Source organism: Amblyomma americanum, chromosome 4 (assembly GCF_052857255.1).
Source record: "Amblyomma americanum isolate KBUSLIRL-KWMA chromosome 4, ASM5285725v1, whole genome shotgun sequence".
Taxonomy (NCBI): domain Eukaryota; kingdom Metazoa; phylum Arthropoda; class Arachnida; order Ixodida; family Ixodidae; genus Amblyomma; species Amblyomma americanum.
In genome coordinates, this window is record NC_135500.1 from 130,882,241 (window position 1) to 130,895,142 (window position 12,902).

The window sequence follows — 12,902 nt, forward strand, 5'->3', positions numbered from 1 at the left end:
TAAGCTTTCATAAATAAAGAACTAGCATTAAGTTTGAGTGCCTATTGTGCGGTGTCAACATGGAAAGTCTCTTACTTAGACTCTTTTCACTCAAAGGTGAGTGCTACAAACGAATTCTCAATTTAAATTAATACAAATGAACAGTCCTTTAGAAAGCATTGGTCAAAACTTTATAAACTGACCTTATATTAAAAGCAGTGCTACTGATGCACAATTTAGCTCTCTAAAAAGTAAATCTATCGCGGCAACAGCTCAGAGTCAGCTCGAAGTGCCGAGATAGGGATTCGGGCTACAACACAACAGAAATTATTTGTGACAATTCTAACAATTTTTTAAAGAAACACTGAACAGGACAAATAGGTTAAGGTCGAAAGTGCTGTTTAGGACTCCTGGTAGCCAGCATACTCTAGCAGTTAAGTGATCTATATCTCTCGTAGCTGTTTCATCAGTGCCATGAAGTAGGTGGCTTGTAAAGCGGCAAAAAAGCTTCTCATTGAAGCGCCACCCCTAAGAATAAAAACTGGACACACAGCACATGCAAGAGGAACGGAGTCTGTAAAATACATTTTGTACCGAAAAGACACCTATCTAAATTTTTCTCTGAACCGCCGCTATCCTCACAACACAGAAAATATTCGCAAGCTTAGGAAACGTGCAAAAAGCAAAAAGCTGGCACGAACTAGCTTGAGAAAAATATGGCGAAATAAAGCTTTCTAACTGAGCAATAAACGGAACACAGGTTTAGAGATAAGTTAAATACACACAAATCTGCATTCAAGTAAACCCAGTCTTACACGTAGTTCAGCACAGCGTTCATATGCAGAGTTCTCTTCATGCCTTCAATGCCTCCTTTCTCCCAACCTCAAGGCTTTTGCAGCCGCGACCTATTGTCATCGTTTACTTCATTATTTGATTACTTATGACCCACAAGTTGTGGATGCATCACAAACTCCATGTAATAGGTCATGAGAGCCATTATTTATCTGATATATTGAGCGCATTTTCTCAATACATATTTCTACAACACTCTTATTTGTTCGCAAGAGGCTAATCCATAGTAAACAAACAGATGCATTTTTGGACATCGATGCATTTCAGACATCTCCTTCTGCTACTTTCTCCAGCTTTCATTCCGCACCTCAGCACAGTGCAGAAGAAATGTGGTAACTATTCAGCGCTAACATTTCGTGCGTGTTATTGCACTCCGTAAAAAATGCTTCTCGTTGAGACGCCTGGCACGCTACGTACAACAGCCGGGACAGTTTCAATATTGCTCCGTGTGTTTCGGCATTCAAATTTATCCTAGCTATACTTCTGGTCTCGAGGTGAAGTATTTGGATTTAGAAGTAAGGCAGCGGGGCCAGGACAGAAAAAAGGAGGAAGGAGGCCAATGAAGAAAGAGAGAAAGCTGTAGGGCAAGAAAGACAGTACCGAGGGATTGAAGAGGAAAGAGCAAAAGCAAGCAGGAAATATACAATGTTAAACAAGGGAATCAAATAAGAAATGAGCAAAAAAAGAAGGGAAAAAGAAAATGGCGAAATCAAACAAGCAAGAAAGAAACAAAGAGAGAAAGCCGGGAATGTACCACGGAAAAGCAACAAAGGATGAACGAAGGAGAGAAAGTAAAGAAGCAGAAACAAAACAAGAGGGAAAGTAAAAATAATCTAAGAAAAGAATAAAGGAAGAAAGAAGCGACAATGAAATTACGAGAGAAATAAAGAAAGAAGCGAAGCAAGTGAGGAACGAAGGAAAGAATGAAAGGGACGAAGCGAGTAAGAAGGAAAGCAAGCAAGCAGGAAACAGGGCAGAGAAGGAGGTTAGAAAGGTAGAAAAAAACGAGACGGAGGAAGAAAGGAGAAGGAAAGAAGTTAATAACTATACGAAGAAACAGAAACAAGAAAGGAAAACGGAACGAAAGAAAGGACAGCAGTTTTGGGCACTGTAGACTGGGGCGTCTCACGAATGAAATCTTAGGCCACTCCAAAGCAGAGCTAACGGATTGTGTATTCCTCGATTGAAAGTGAATATCGTTGTTCAGCTGGCACTGCTCTATTATTTTTTTTTGGGGTGGAGTATAGTATCGGCGCGTACTACTTCCGTCCTACAGGCTCGAAAAAATAATAATTTCCAGTGTTTCATGCATTTTGATCATGTACTGCTTCCCAACACAAGCACTTTCCTTGCGTTTTCATTTTAGTCTCACGTCATGCTTGTCTTTATTGCTTAGTTCGACATAGCCTCTGATGTACTTTTGGCTTGAACATATAAATGCAATAGAGCTCATGTACTCAGGTTTCGGTTCTTTTCAAAAACCGGTGGCGGCGAAAATAAATCTTGTGTTCGTAATAAGGCGCCCCTTGAAAACCACTTCTGAATTTAATTGTTAAAAATTCCCAGTGGTTCTGAAATGCATAAACCCACAAGTACAGGCACGACAATTATAGCTTTTCTAGCGCATCATGTGCTCACATGAAAAATATAGGTAAAACTTAAGGCGCAAACATTGGCCGTAGGACGTACTGTGATGTGTTAAGCATCGCGTGCGCAGCTCACTTTTTGCAGAACGTGCACAATTCAGCCCAATGGAAAGAACGACGCCGTCGCGTGTTTCAAATATATATTTCGAAATTGCGTGGTCGCAAGCTACTCTGATACTACCGTTGCTTCTCCTATTTTCGCGGTCGCGCCATCTGCGGCAGCACTACTCAGTGTTCCGCGAGTTACATCTCGACCATGTGGCTACTGTATAGAGGCTGGAGGTGTGGTAAGCTGCAGTAAGAAGCCTCTTTCTACACGCGGTAACGATGCCCATGTAGCCGTTCTGACAATCCGGTACCCGCGGCCATTAGGACAGAGACGGTAGTGTAACATGTCACGACAAGAAGTAAGGAAGGTCACATACAAAATTGTGTGGGTACCGGGACACACGGGGGTGGCAGGGAACCAAGAGGCCGACAGCATAGCTCGAGGACACACAACGTTCCGACCATCTGATTAGACCGCGGAACTCGTGCCAGCACCGAAGGAATACTCGGCCAGACTACGAAACTACAGAGGCAGAAGAACTCAATATCCCCAGCCGCACAAATCTCTCAACAGAGAGGAAGCTGTCACCTGGAGACAATTACAGACAGGTTCTTACCCAAACGTACACGTACTAAACATAATGCACTCTACGATATACGCCGACAAATGTCCCTGGTGCGACGAAAAACCCACGCTATTTCACATCACATGGGCCTGTCAAACATAGACGTGGTCCACAATATATAAAACTAGAGTGCGGAGCAATGAGAGAGACTGCTGTCAAGCGACCGCTTTGCAGACCAACAAGGTCTACTCCTAGGGATACAACCACGAAGGGAACATCTCTGAAGGTGCCAGAAAAACGCAGAGTAGAATAAAGTTTTCTCCTCCTCCTTTTTGTGGAAAGCGCTAATCGACATAGATTATAGAGCTTTTATGCGTTGATGGCATCTGAACTAAAGAAAATAAACAGTTATATGTCCTTTCTAAATATAGCACTCTAAAGGTTTGAGCTCCAAATAGTCATATTAATTATGTGACTCGAATATTTCAGGTAGCACTGCACGCACTATTACTGCTTAGTTTTTTCTTGAAATTACCTGCTTATGAGGCAGTTGCTCTGTCTAAATCGGCGTCCATTATAGACATTAGCGTGCCATAAACGTGACAATGCTGTACATTTAAAAGGATGATAAAATTTTCTTCTTTTGAAATTTTTAAAGCTCTACTCCGAAGCGTATTTTTTAAAGAAAAGGCTGGGAGAGACTGCCGTCCGGCGACCGCTGTGCAGACCAACAAGGTCTACTCCTGGGGATACAACCGAGGAGGGAACATCTCTGAAGGTGCCAGAAAAACGCAGAGTACAATGAAGTTTTCTCCTCATCCTCCTTGTGGAAAACAAACTTCCCGCACAAAAATTAAAAAAAAATTCCCTTACAAAAGTCTAGACAAGCCCTAGAGAACAGTCTCTAGGGAATACAAATAATATAGAAAGTCTAGAGACAATCGATAGATTTATGGCCACACACTTTTAGTATTCTTTTGACTACAGACTGTCTATGGACTATGATTAGACAACAAGGAATATCTATAGGAATTCAAAAGAGTCTAGAAAAAGTCTATAGAATATCTACGCAGCATTTTTAGGCTAGTTTTCGAATAGAATTACATGTCCACCGAATTGATTCCAAGCGTGGTTATTCCTGGAAGGTCAAAGCATGGACTTCATTGCAGACAGAAAAGGTATCACAGCTTCAGAAAAACGTGAAGGAATAAAGGAACAAGGCAGGCTCAGATAAATTCTACCGCCTTTTCTTCTTTACGCTATCAAACGTGAAGTTCACTTCCCGAAAAAAAAGAAGCGCGCACAGTACCGGAGGTCTTTCGATCAGGGATCAAATGTGAAAGATTTTCTGGTACGTCAACATCAATATCTGCCGGCACGTTATTCACGGCACGATCCAGGAGACATCAATGTTGTTTTTTAAGTCTAGTTTTTACCTTGTCTTGTTTTTGACTACCTTTAAAATTCAGCTAATGGAAATGAATGCAAAAAAAAATGCTTCGGTAAATAGAAAACGCCCGCATTTCCAGTTTCATCACGAAAAGTATGAAATAAATCATGCAAGATAAAGGCCGACCGCAAAAGGTTCCTTTTCAACCGAGCGTTTGGTGAAATATATGTCGTGCAATTTGGCGCTCACTGAAGAACAAGCAGAAAAATTCCTGTTTTCAAAAAATATAATAATAAAGCAAACAAGCCGCTCAGCAGGAATGGAAACCTAAGTTAATGGAGAATATCTATACATTAATGCACAGTTACTCACGTAACAGTATTGCATGGCTCACCTCGTGTGTAAAGTTGCCCTTTACGCGACCCACTTCGCCTCTGCCCTTAGGAAAACAAGTTTTATTACTTCTTTAAGCAGCAACCTTGCGTGTACATGCACAACTTTTATAAGAGCCCAGAGACTGGAAAGCTGCTTCTGTGTGCAATTCTCTGTAGACATTTGTGCTCGCTGTTCTGCCGACATTTTGCCATGGTGGCCGCATTTCTATAAGCCCGGCGGCGCTGGAAAAAAAATGCGGTACTACAAAAACTTTGCAGTAAATCTACCTCCTCCTCCCCTCCACCGGATTCCTCTTGAAGGCACCAATTATTAGTTTAATAAGACATTCATAAATAAAAACTGAATTCATCGCTTTTTTGTTGCTGTCACAGGTTGAAAGTTTAACATTTCGTTTACAACCTATTAAAACACTGTCGGCGTTGGCTACACAGCGAACGGTGCAGTAATGCGAAGATAAATTCGCTCCCACAGCTGTGGCTTCAAAGTAGTTTAGCTGCGTAATTCAAGAACACAACGAGCTTCTCGCTTCGTCGGAGGGCGGAAGTATAACCGGCGCGAAGAATTCTTGATAGTGAGACGATGAAATTTTACAATTTGATTGCCGTAGTGCTTATAGCTCGTACTCGGAATGAAGAGTAGGAGACAAGGAAGAGCGACGGTCGACCTTACTTGTTAAAAATGCATCGCTCGGAAAACTAGCGTTCCACGTGACGCAAGCCTTGTGCTTGCGCAAGTGATACTCGCGAAACACATCCACATAAAATATAGGGCCTGGCAACGAAACCTCGTTAGTATCGAATAGCATTAAATGCATTGTGCGTTTGGTTTGTGTCAGCGCTCGACGCTCGGGAAGAGAAAGCTGCAGGAACAATAAGTATTAGCAAGTATCGGCAGTCTGATGTCAAATTGATATCAAGAGACACGGTGAGCCTAGCCCCTGAAGACAGTGCGTGTACCATTCATTAGTGGGCAAGATTAATGCAGCAGCGAGAAGCATTGCATGCAAGCAGAGTAAGCACAACTATGCCTTTCAACATGTCTTTGTCTCGCTTCTGCGATCTTTGCCTACAATATGACCCCCCGTACAATTTGAAAAAAAAGGTGGCCATCCATATTTTCTGCTGATTTTTGCTTCCTCTCAATGGCCTTTTGAATAACAATGAAGGCAGTAATAGTAATAATGAAATGACATGGGGACACGCTAAAGCCTCACAAGCAAGTGCAAAGAGCTGCTACGATGCGAAATTAGTAAATGAAATGTTTCATCACAGCGTTTACCTTCAGATGTCTGCGTGAGTAAGTAAATGATATACAGGTATATGAACTGAACTGGAAAAGCAATGACGGAATGAACTGGAGAAGCAGAAAAAAATGTTCCTTTGTCTGCCCGAGGGAGGAAAAGATAGTGGAAATTTCGTTTTTGAGGAACGGAATGGCGATATGATCGTCTAACAACTCGATGGATACCCGAACTGCACCGTAAGGCAAGGCAATGGGGAAGGTGGGAGTGAAAATAGAAAGAGAGAAAGAGGTCCCAGAGTGGAGAACTCGAGAATAATATCGACCATCTGGGGATCTTTAACATGCACGGACATCGCGCAGCAGACAGGCGCCTTTACGTTTCGCCTCCACCGAAACGCGGCTGTCTGCAGGTTTTGAACTCGCCCATAGCTCTGTAGCGCACGAGTTATATCTCTAACTCGAGACCCGAATTATGGCACCGACTTCACAGCTTCGAGCGATGGCGAGATAGAGCTGGCTAACCACTGAGGTAGTCGTCTCATTCTGCAAACTACTCAGGCGAACGCGACCGGACTACTTTCGCAGCTTCGTCTTTCAGGCAGTTGGCCATGTCCCAATAGATTTCACCCAGCGGCAGTTCAGGGCGGACAAACTTTGAATTCATCGCAAAACTATTCCGTGCATTGCGAGACGTTTGGCAAGGAGCTTGGATGGAGGCGCGATTAGAAAGGTTGATCGAGAAGGAGTTGCCAGTTTTCTGAAGTGCGATGTCACATGCCATTTAAATTTCCTCAGGTTGTGATTCAATCGACGCGTTGCTCGTTTTGTGAACTTCATTGACGAACACTTTGTTTATTCTATGAGTTATATAAAAGTATAAAATGCGCCTTAGCGCGCATCACATTATGCGGGTTCACTGTCAAGGTCGGTAGAAATGTGTTACGGTTCCATTACTACGCATGTATTCTTTGAATACAGACGTGCGAAAGATACATTCGGTCTGTGAGGAACGCCGTTTTGTACGACGCTCGATTTAATTAAACAACTTGAGGGTTCTATGAGCTGCACCTGAATTTCAGTAAGCCAGAGAATTGTTATTTCTCATCGATTTCAACGCTGTTGGTGCAGGTGACATTAAAATTTACCGCCTCTGGCACCAAAGTAGAATACTGCGGCCACTAAACAATTCACCCGGATAGCGCCACCCTCAGTAGATCATGCGATGCCACATATTATCTTCATGCCGCTAGCTTTGGTAATGTGCAAAAAACTTATTTTGATCGGAAGTTACAAACGCTTACGAGGTGGTCCCAACCTGTAGCGAAATCAGACCAGCCCATTTTTTATCAATATTTCCTAGTATTTCAGTGCAAATATAATTCATCTGCATATAGTGTTTTTTCTACCTATTTCCTTCAGTGCGTTCTGCAGAGAGCCCCTAGATGAATGTAATGAAACGAACGGCAATATTTCAAGCTATAGAAGTTATAATAAGTGAAGAGCCAATGTGATATTGTTGTGGTGAGCAGAATATGCGGCCGACTCTACACACACAAATTCAGAAGGAACTGGCGTGATTTGACCTATAAAACGTTAGATGCTTCGGCGAATTAAACACATTCAAGTTTCGTTTTTAATTGAATGCCCTAAGAAATCTGAAAGCAGTGTTATTTTTTTTCTTTTCCTTAGGGACGAAGAGAACTCTAACAAAGAGAAAGACGAGATTCAGCGATCATCCTGAAAGCAACAGAACATAAAGAACGATGCGTTGCAAGAACGAATATGAGCGGCGGATGAAGGGCTTTCAGGAAATCTCCTCCTCCTGCACCTCCATCTCTCCCCAACCTGTACTTCATATCGCCTTCGCTTCATGCTTGCTGACTCTCTCTTAGAATGCGATGGCGACACATATATTTGCATTCCTTGATCGGATCTTAGCAGCTGTCTTCATTACAAGACGACCGGGCGTGCAGCGACGACAGCGCGAAGGATGTTGCCCGGAGGCCGTTATGGTTTCATTGAAGATGCGCTGCGCGCCATCGTGTAAATGAGCGCTAGCAACATGCCCACCCTGAGAAGCAATTTTTGCGGCCGCCAAGAGCGCGTACACTTTGCAAGAAAAGCGATGGTGGTGAGAGAAAGCGAGCAGCGGTGAGCTTTCGTCTCCTTCTCGCCAAAATAGAGAGAATGGAGCAGGCAGAAGAAACCTCTTTCCAACGGTGGGCTGAGTTTCATGCAGGATTTAAAAGAAGCGGCCGGAGCTCATTCTCAGAAAAGCGTTTGCATCTCGGATCTCGCGCTTGCAGGCGCTGGTAAAGAAATGCGCACTGATTAATGACACAGAAAGAGGGAGACACGCGAGTCTGAGTCTGGGTTTCGCGCGTTGCGAAAGAGTCAACGCGTTGGCTCTAAACACGGTTAGCTCTGGCGCATCTCGCTTAGCGAGTCGCAAGAAAGAAGAAATCGCGTTCCCGCAGCGTTCCCGCGTGCTTTTCTTTTTTGTTTACTGAGTACAGGTGAATAGCCACGTCTGTTTTCCCATTCTTGGCCGGTCCCCCAGTGTGGTTATGTGCCCTTTTTTGAAAGGCTAACAACAACAACAACAACAACAACAACAACAACAACAACAACAACAACAACAACAACAACAACAACAACAACAACAACAACAACGACGACGACGACGACGACGACGACGACGACGACGACGACGACGACGACGACGACGACGACAACAACAACAACAACAACAACAACAACAACAGCAACAACAACAACAACAACAACAACAACAACAACAACAACAACAACAACAACAGCAACAACAACAACAACAACAACAACAACAACAACAACAACAACAACAACAACAACAGCGTCAATAAGAGAAGGAAGCTCCAAAAGGATGATGCATTTTTGCTACTACGCTAGTAACGCAACAGAAGCAAGATCAATCGATCAACCTTTCGTGGCCGTTTTTACTGCTTCAATATAGAGCAAAAAACAAGGCTAGAGGGACCAGTTTTATTAGCCATACGCAATGCATGAGACTCTCCAGCATATCTTGAGTATCTAATGAAGAACATTTTTGAAATAGAAATTAGAAGAATTTAATTTGTATTTAAGCTCAAGAATACTTGTAATACTCCCAGCGGAGTTGGTCTACCTTTATACTTTCATACCTCATTAAGCGAAAGAATAGAACTGTGCCACTGAAACTGTTAGCCCTTGGTAAACACATCTACTGAGATAGAGTAGGACAGATGTGCTGTCATGCACTATCAAACATTACCTGACAGACATGAATTAGATGCAGTCGCTTGCATTTTTAGGATAGTTATGTATGTGAATGTATAAAAATGCTGAACACAATGAAAGGAGCCAACTAGACGAGTAGAGCGGCTTTGAAATTTAAAAGATACTGCGCGAATAGAGGCGCCTCGTTCGACGAAACTGGTTCCAAGCGAACGCTCGATCAAGCAGTGAAACATTGCCATCATCCGGCGCAGCAGATGTGAATGGCTGCTCCTACACTTGTTCCTACTTCCAACGAGGCTACCTCAAAAATGCTAATCCGGCTTGACGCCACAGAGAATTCTCCGACCTGCCGCCGCCAACATTGATACCACCATTCAAGAGGAATTCGTTTTCAGCGCATTCACGAAGAAAGAGTTTTAGCATTTTTTTTTACTGAGGCCGTGCTTGCTTCTGCTGAGATCACATGGGCAGCAAATGGTTATGGTCGGCAAACAAAAAACCCCAGCAAATCTCTTTTGAGTACGCCAGCCAGCCGCCGTGCCTATTGTATTCGAAGCTCTCTATTCCACAAGTTTTCTTTCTATTTGTGCCCCAGATTCCACCTAAGGAAAACATTGGTTTTTTTTCATTATTTCTCTGATATATTGAGAGCACAAAAAGACAAGAAACTAGCCGGACATGGGCGCCTTTACAACATCGCGAGGTGTACGTGAGGAGCAAGAAAAAATAAAGGACGACTGTTTATTCTAGGCTGCGGGTGATGCTGCCGGTAGGAAATCATAGATGCGAGCGGGCAGAATCGTGTTTATTCTGCCAGAAACAGCTGCCAGCCAAACAACAGACGACAATGTATGGAAGGCACAGGACAGCAGCCTGCATGGCTCTTGGGCTGTGGGTCAACCTTCAGAATTTTTCGAGGAGCGTTCGCACTATTTCAGTAACCACTGAACACGCAAACACTAAGGTTCGCGCAGGGGTAAACTCAACACGTAGTCTTTTTAATGATTCCGTTTCGATTGTGAAATACCACATTAACCGAAGCTAGAAGAACGGCGAAACTTTTTCTCCCTTCCTCGCGTGAATGAGTGATAGTCCAAGGTGCAGCGCAGGGTGTACCTTCGACCCCATGGAGGCCCCAACACTCGCATGGGCGTTACAACTTGCGCAGCAACTCGCTGCGACCGCCAACCCACGCCTCAAGGCTGTTATTGCGAAGTTGAAAGACTTGGTTCCGAAAGATTTGGATGCTGGGGGTTCGCTTCTGTTCAGCTGCAGGAAAACTTTCGCATGGAGGTTGTCCTAGTTTGGTGACGCTCGTTTGACAACAGAAATATCCCCGTTCTAATCTCATCTAGCAGAAACAAATTCACCATTTCAACGGCTTTTTATGCATTAACATTAGGCAGCCTGCTGCTAACAAATAAATGGCACTTTTACAACACTTAATTACATAATTAATAAGAAGCAAAGAGTAAAAATTAAGTGTTCATGCATCGAGCGAGTGGATGAGCCTTGTCTCCAGGGCCCGGTGCATCCTTCCTCACTCAGCGCGCGCCTTAAATCCGTTAGGGTTCTGCCCCTTCATCATGCGGTGGTCAATCAAGCACCAGGCACATTGCTTCGGCATCGAAACCTATCAAAGTTGCACAGCTTTTGGCAAGCGGAGTCACTCGTTGCAGAGTCGATCCGTGGGAACGGCGGAGGAGAAATCGCAAGGCTGCTGCTATTTCCTACAGTGGTACAAGCGGCTCTGTGTACGTGTCAAAACACATCTGATGCGTGCGGCGCCGCGTGCCTCAGCTGCGGTGACCCCTATACGGTGTGGCCGGCTCCTGACGGACACGGATGACTACTTGACAGCGACTTCCTTTTATTTTCCCGTCGTCTGTCCGTCATCAATCGTTGTCTCCAGGCGTCCTTTCCCGAAAAGCAGTCAAAAGGAAGGTCATTGGTCATTGCCACTGAGTGAAGCGTGAGAAAATTCCTCAGGCTCATTCTCAGCGCGGCACCCTTCTTTGGGGTCGTCGGCCACTTGACGCCAACGAAGTCTCCGCTGCTGTCCCCGCCACCGTGTTCACGCCGGTCGAGGGAGTCTGCGCCCTAATCCACTTCGGCTGGCGTGCATGCCGTTCATAACAGTACCTAGAAACTTTTTCATTACATTGACACCCAAGGAAAACTCCGTGATCCGGATTATTAATTCCTGTAAGATTTTCTTGTACCTATGATGGGATGGTTTTGTGGCTTGCTTTTTTACATAACCTATCAGGCAGCAACTCGCATTCACGCTATTGCTTTTACCACTTTCGGGAGCGCTTCGCGCCATTTTCTCATAGTCTGTGCTCAAATCAGCCCGATAAATTGCAGCATTGTCCTGTGGTTTTTATTCGGTTCCTGTTCCTTGCTTTGTGATGTGGTCCAGGCGGCAACAGTGCCGTTTCATATATTAAGTGGTATTCATTCATTGATTGCTTTGTACCAATATTCATTGATCTTGGTTTTAAGTATTGACCTGCGTTTTCTATTCTTATGTCTTTGCGGAGGAAAATAGAGGGCTGGAATTCAGCTTTGGGCACTCTGAACCTGCTTTAAAATTTCCTTCAATAAATGTTAATAAATGATTCACAATATATTTATTAGCGGCAGGCTGTCTAATGATTTTGGGTAAAGTACCGTTGAGATGCCGATTTTGTTTTCGCTTGATGAGATTGGAAAGTGGATGTTTCTGTTGTAAAATGAGCGTCACTAAACTAGGACAACATCCTTCTGAAAGCTTTCTTTGTGCCTATTTTGTTGGTCACAACAAATGAGGTGCATGGCTAATGCTTGCGTAACCGTAGCAAAATTGTCAGGTATGGTGCTACTAGAGGAGCAGAGAGCAAGATGACTGCTCTGAGGTGAGGAATAACAGAGTGATTCTAGGGATGGACAGAGAAAACGAGAAAGCTGTTCAGAACTTTTCGAATTCGGGTAATGCTATGTAGCAGCCCTGTCGAACAGGTTTCAGTTGGAAGTGGCGTAGGGATTGCTGAAAACACAAGCGGTCAAAATTATCCGAGTCCTCTGCTACGGCATCCGTGAAAGCCTCAGTCGCTTTGGACGCTACACACCATAAAAAAATAGAACCAACCTTATCCCAGGTGTCCGATAGCGAAATACGCGTTGGCGTAAAGTTCTTCTGTGAGAGCCTCGGTTTACGGCGCATAAATTTTATTCTAAATCAGCGGACCCTTTTTTGATGGTTTATGGTTTATGGGCTTTAACGCCCCAAAGCGACTTGGGCAATGAGAAACACTGTAGTGAAGGCCTCCGGAAGTTTCGACCACCTGAGGTTCTTTAACGTGCACTAACGTCGCACAGTACACGGGCCTCTTGAATGCCTCCTCCATCGAAATTCGGTAGCAACGGCCGGGATCGAACCCGCGTCTTTCGGGCCAGTAGCGGAGTGCCATAACCACTCACCGCGACGGCCCGGACACTTTTTTGAGACCTATCTATATTGCGGCTTAGGTGACGGCAGCTGCA